Below are 6908 nucleotides of genomic sequence, written 5' to 3'. Positions count from 1 at the left end.
TGCATTTTACCAAATGCTCCCTAGGGGGCACTGCTGGGTCCAGAGCCGTTGCTTGACACTATAGGGGCCCTAGGCGAGAAGGTAACACTGGGGCTCTACGGGCTACTAGATTCTATAGAAATGCCGCCCCAAACACAAAGACATGTACAGTGATGATTATATAAGCAAACTTTTATTTAAATAATGTGGAACACACATATGAAAATATTATCTTAAGGAAACATAAAAAACCTGTACAACACAATCAAAATACATCATAGAAATATGTACTCTCTGAAGACTGTCCACAGTGGTGGAAAGTAACTAAGTATTTGTACTTTGTTACTGTACTTAGGTAATTTTTCATGTATTTTTTATGTATCCCCAAGTTAAAAAAACAATCCTTGAGTCCAGTTGTCTCGATTTAAACTCTTGGAAATTAAAAGTAAGTACTTAAGACTTTGGTTAAGTAGGATCATTGATGTAGCACATCTCTTTTACTTGAGTATATATTTTGCTGGGTAATTGTACTTTCACTTAAGTACCAAATTTCACTGCTTCCTCCAACACAAGATATGATGACTAGTATTGTTAATATTAAGTTTGTCCACAGTGCAGGATCATCAGTGAGAACTGGACACCTTGGAACCTTCCTCTGTTACCAAGTCAGATGCTGGAGGAGTAGAGGAAGGAGTGGAGGCTCTCAGGTGTTGGACTGCTGCTGGGACGTCCTCTGGAGTTTCCTCACAGGGCTCCACATGACCTGTGTGGTATAAGACCATAATGATCAGCCTGATAATTAACACTGTAAATAATCCAGATTATTCATAATGCACATACCTTTATCTGTGAAGGTTGTGGCATCTTCATGAGGAGACACAGACAGGTGTTTAAGCACAGCACCTGATGAAAAACATAATTTAAAAAAGCCATAAAATAACAACTATATGACAATAATTAACTAGCTTGTCATTTACAGAGAAACACCTGAGCATTATATAAACTAAATACATACATTAGTTTTTCCTGCTGTGGTTTAGAGGTCATTAACTCTAACAGTAAGTTGTAACAGCAGCACTTAGCGGCATTTTTTCCACCAGTGTGTTCACATCTCCTACTGAGTATGGCTTATAGCACAGAAATGAGCCTGCCTGTACTAATGGAAACTGAAAAACAGACTCAGTCGGTTGGGTTTGCTTATCTTGCTGTGTGTGAAATCTAAGTGTCATGGTATGTCGCCGTGGCAGATCAGACTTACTCATCTGGCTCTGCACCTCAACTATGGTTTGGTCTATCTGTTGCAGCAGATCAGTTGGGTTGGTGTGAGTACAACTATTACCATGTCAACATTATCATCATCATCTGTATACACCTCTCCTGCTAACTGAGAAGTCACTACCACCTGCCTTCCTCTTCCTGTTTTGGTGTCAGTTGTAGTGTCCAACTCCTTACAGTCCTCATCAAGACAACACAAATATGCCTGGTATAGAATCTTACGTTTCTCCTCATCTGCCTTCGCTGCCTTCTTCCACTTAACTTTCTCTTACACACTCACTGTCCTACGCTTCTCATTTTTATCTCGCTTTAATTTAATGTTATTCTCCGCTTCAGCGGCTTCCTATCATCTCCTTTCACTCCTTGCTCTATCAAAGCTGCACACACCGCAGCCTGCATGTCAGCAGCTGCTCTCTTCTTGTTGTCTGGACCTGCCTGTCCGCGACAACGGCTCAACATCTTACCAAATCCTTCTTGCGTACCTGCTGTATGTTAAAAATGTACCTTCCTATATGTGCCTTCTTCTATTCCTCAATCTGACTCTGACGGTGCAGAGACACACACACACACACACAGAAACTCATTCAACCTACACCCACACACACTCCGCTCCGCTCCGACAGCGCAGAGTAAACACCTTTCCTCGACGGCGCGAGGTCAAAACAGTTTACCACAATCTTCAATACATAAAACACAACTTAAACAATAGGCTATATATTTTCTTCTCTTTTCTCGTGATTTTTTTGTCTTTGTATATTTTGTGATCACTGTGACACTTTTCTTCTGTGTGTGTTTTTAATTTTTTTATAAGCTTTAGGCGATCATCACTGTCGTTTCAGGGGTCACCAAATCCCACGGGCTTTCAACCGAGCTTTATCTATATTTGCGTCCAAATATAGCGGGGGACGCAACTCCCTATGACATAACGCTCATTCACGTTATTGTATTAACCCTTTTTTTATTCTTTTTATTTTTATTTGGTTAATATCTCTCTCAGTATCACTTTTCCTCTTTCTCTTTCACCTCATCTCATTTTCTCTTTTACTTAACCCTCATGCATTGTTCGCAAACACTACCCTAATGTGTTGTTCGGGGACAAAAACGTCCCCTAACTTTAACGGTTTTAAAAATATATTAGATAAATATTTTTTTGAATTTTTTTTGCATAGACCTTTTAATTAACTTCAGTTCTAATCAACAGTAGTGAAAAAATCATTTTCCCCCAGGATTTTAACCCTTTAATCACCAATTTTATGAGGGGTGGTGCTGAAAATTGAAAAAAAAAAACACAAAATGGCTCATTTTTAATAGAAAAGGTGAATGTGGACTGGATTCTTTTGAACCTTTATTACAGTCTTGGTCATGTCAAACATCAGTAAAAAAATTGACTTGATTGCATTATTAGTTTTTGCACAGCACTGGATTTTCTTTTTTTCTCCCTAATGTGTTGTTCGGGGACAAAAACGTCCCCTAACTTTAACGGTTTTAAAAATATATTAGATAAATATTTTTTTGAAATTTTTTTGCATAGACCTTTTAATTAACTTCAGTTCTAATCAACAGTAGTGAAAAAATCATTTTCCCCCAGGATTTTAACCCTTTAATCACCAATTTTATAAGGGGTGGTGCTGAAAATTGAAAAAAAAACACACAAAATGGCTCATTTTTAATAGAAAAGGTGAATGTGGACTGGATTCTTTTGAACCTTTATTACAGTCTTGGTCATGTCAAACATCAGTAAAAAAATTGACTTTATTGCATTATTAGTTTTTGCACAGCATTGGATTTTCTTTTTTTCTCCCATTTTGTCCCATAGACTTACATTATAAACACACTTTTTTTGACTGCACAGCCATGGCACTAAATAATCATGCATTCTTGATTGTTGGTGGTTTACCCTGTTGGTAGGAGGTAACATTTGTGATTTTTACAGTTAACAACTTAATTACCATATTAACCCTTTACCTGCAGGCCTGTGCTCATGTACTGTAGTTTCTGGCTTGTATATGGAGTTATAGGGAGTATTTTAGCACATAATTGTGTGTCTACACACTGTGTGTGTATGTTAGAGAGGAAGAGAGCCATTTGCACACTGATCTTGTTGTCTGTGAGTACACACAACCACAGAGTCTTCATAGTAAACAAAAACAAAGAAAGTGTTGCTATGCACGTGTGGCCCTTTGATGTCTACAAGTGCAGACTAAACAAAACAAAAAGGCAAGTGGTCTTACATGTGACCTTGTGGTCATTTGATGGTGAGAAGAGCAGAAAGCAACATGAAGAGAGGATTCACTTGTGCACAATCTCTGGAAATGATTGTGCAGCCTGGCTCTATGAAGGGCCAGGCTGTGAAGCTGTGAAGGCTGCACAAGTAGATCCGTCACTTGTTCACAAGCGAATCCTTCATTCGTTCACAAGTGAATCCTTCACTCATGCACAGGTGAATCCTCTCTTCATGCTGCTTGCTGCTCTTGTCACCATTAAATGACCAGGAGGATGCATGCAAGTCCACTAGTGTTTTTGTTTTGTTTAGTCTGAACCTCTCAGCATCAAAGGGCCCGGCACTTACTTTTAGGGCTGCAACAAATTTACTTTACTTTACTTTACTAAACTACTTTTAATACTAATTTTAGTAGGGGACTAAACTGTAGATTAGATTTGGTTAGTCAATGATTATTTATTATGTTATCAAGTTATCTATCTATGGTGTCTATTTAGTAACATGCACATGTACGTATGGTCGTGTGGAGCGCAACACACCATGGAAAAGGGGCACTTAGACCTCACTTAGACTAATTCAGTGATCTCAACTGAGACACTAACCTAAAAGTAAAGTCACTCTACTGGAGGACATGTTTTCCGAAAGCTAAAAAAAAAAAACAGCTATTTTACCCATCCACAACTTCAGACGCCAGAACTCCTGGATGTTTTCATTTTACATGCTTATGCATTGCCGTTGTACGTCTGAATTAGGTACACTTCACTTACTTAGTAACTTTATTTTCCTGACTTTCCTTCCCTGACAGTGTGCAAATGGCTCTCTTCCTCTCTAACATACACACACAGTGTGTAGACACACAATTATGTGCTAAAATACTCCCTATAACTCCATATACTTAAGCCAGAAACTACAGTACATGAGCACAGGCCTGCAGGTAAAGGGTTAATATGGTAATTAAGTTGTTAACTGTAAAAATCACAAATGTTACCTCCTACCAACAGGGTAAACCACCAACAATCAAGAATGCATGATTATTTAGTGCCATGGCTGTGCAGTCAAAAAAAGTGTGTTTATAATGTAAGTCTATGGGACAAAATGGGAGAAAAAAAGAAAATCCAGTGCTGTGCAAAACCTAATAATGCAATAAAGTCAATTTTTTTACTGATGTTTGACATGACCAAGACTATAATAAAGGTTAAAAAGAATCCAGTCCACATTCACCTTTTCTATTAAAAATGAGCCATTTTGTGTGTTTTTTTTTTCAATTTTCAGCACCACCCCTTATAAAATTGGTGATTAAAGGGTTAAAATCCTGGGGGAAAATGATTTTTTCACTACTGTTGATTAGAACTGAAGTTAATTAAAAGGTCTATGCAAAAAAATTTCAAAAAAATATTTATCTAATATATTTTTAAAACCGTTAAAGTTAGGGGACGTTTTTGTCCCCGAACAACACATTAGGGGGTAAAATTTGCCCACAGTGTACCGTTGACCTATGAAAAATTTTAAAATCATATTAACAAAATTTATGTAAAATTAAGCTTATTGAGGAAAAATGATTCAATTTGTCCACATATTGACAAAGTTATGGCCAAAATAAACAGAAAAATTTCTCTCAGAGGACAAAAATGTCCCGAACAACGCATGAGGGTTAATCTCATTTTCTCTTTTAAAGTAAAGCAAAGTAAATACTTTCACCCTTCAGTATTCACCTGGTTTTCCTTGGAGCTCGCTGTCAAATTGCTTGCTTGGCGGAATCTCTCAAGTCTCTTTATCCACCTCGTCCACTCCTGTGGCTTTGAGAAACCCAACGGTTCAGGTGGCTTAATGTCGCATTGGAAGCGAAGAAGGAGCTAGTCATTGTGCTAGCTCCTTCCTCGTCACTGCTAGCGCTCATTCAACCTGCTCCCCGTAAGTTCAGAAATTCCTCCTGAGTCGAAGCCACATGTTGTGTCCCCCACATGTGTGAGTCACCAACTGTACTTCCAAGATAACTTTTTTTTTCTGTTTCCCTTAACATGTCCTACAAGCAGCTGGCGCCCTCTACAGGTCAAAGTGATTAACCATTTACAATATTCCACATTATGGATGCTCGCCTCTTCCAGTGCGGACTTAAGTCTATCCGCACTGGAGCTGGAGTGCTCGGCTGTGCATGTAACTCACCTGTGTTTGCTGCCAACATCCAGTAAAGTTAATGAAACCAAGATAATCCTCTCAAGCGTGGTCCTTCCTCTGCACGTAGACATCTAAAACTCCTGTTAGCCATAGCTAACAATACCATCAATGAAATGCAGCTCCCCAACACCAGCAGCACTCACGCAGCCCCACATAAGGACACTGCCACCACCATGTTTCACTGTAGGCACTATGCATTTTTCTTTGAAATTCTCACCTTTATGATGCCATACAGTTTTAAAACCATTAGTTCCAAAAACAGTGATCTTTGTCTCATCACTCCAGAGTATAGAGTCCCAGTAGTCTTCATCTTGTTCAGCATGGGCCCAGCAAATTTTAGGCGTGCTTTTTTGTGCATGGGCTTTAGGAGAGGCTTCCTTCATGGACGATACCCATGCATGCCATTCCTCTGCATTGTGCGCCATATGGTGTCATGGAAAACAGTCACTCCAGTTTGGCTTTCTACTGCTTTGAACTTGCACAGCGATTTTCTTTAGTGAATTTGCACAGCAAATTCAAGCACAGCATTTTATTCAACCCTTCAATTTTGTAGTTTAGTGTGGTTTCTCTCCTAAGACTATAATTCGGGTGTACTCATTTTTGCAACATGAGCTTGAATAAATTAAAGCGATAAAGGAAAATCACTTTTTCGTGTGTGCAAGTTAACATATCTTATTTTCAATGGCCCACATTTAAGGAAGTATTTTGTAGTACAGTATCTCATAGAAATGTTGCTTCTGAAAGGAAACTAAAGGTTTTCTGACAAATGTAGTGGGGTGCACTTGTTGATGCTGAGCACTGTATGTACCAATTATGAAGTTTCCCCACGGACAGATGGGAACCGGTGCCACCTATGGAGTACACCCTATTTCTGTCACCAGTATCCTCCATGCTGTGGTAAGTTGTGTGGTCATGAGCTCTGCAAGCATTAAGATATTTTTGTTCTTCTATTCATATGTTAAATACCCAAACATGGCAACTTAATGTTTTTAAAGGCGCCACTGTCTAGTGTACAATGTTATTTCTCTCTGTGTTGTTTTAACTATACTGTGTTGTTGGTGAATCGCTATCTAAATGCTATGCTGTATTGTGGTCTGTGTGCTTGGCATGGAGCTCAGGCCAATTCTCTGTGTGTGAGAGGTTGTGCTCCTGCTTCCAGGTACTTATTGTTATTGGTTATATTTTATTGTTAATTCTGTGGCCAGTATCCTCCATGCTGTCCACATGTGTGTGTGCTCTGCCCTGAGCTCAGGCCAAT

The 6908-nt window shown here is 38.9% G+C and overlaps 1 long non-coding RNA gene across 1 annotated transcript; it reads right to left on the bottom strand.

The window, feature by feature from the left end:
• Nucleotides 1-501: 501 nt before the first annotated feature.
• LOC114433851 (uncharacterized) lies at nt 502-5369 on the bottom strand. Its single transcript, XR_003670408.1, has 3 exons — nt 5188-5369; nt 820-882; nt 502-742 (listed from the first exon to the last, which is right to left on the bottom strand). It is a non-coding gene; the product is annotated as an uncharacterized LOC114433851 (long non-coding RNA).
• Nucleotides 5370-6908: the final 1539 nt, after the last annotated feature.

Source organism: Parambassis ranga, chromosome 3 (genome assembly GCF_900634625.1).
Source record: "Parambassis ranga chromosome 3, fParRan2.1, whole genome shotgun sequence".
Lineage (NCBI taxonomy): Eukaryota > Metazoa > Chordata > Actinopteri > Ambassidae > Parambassis > Parambassis ranga.
This window is presented reverse-complemented; position numbering and strand designations above follow the sequence as displayed.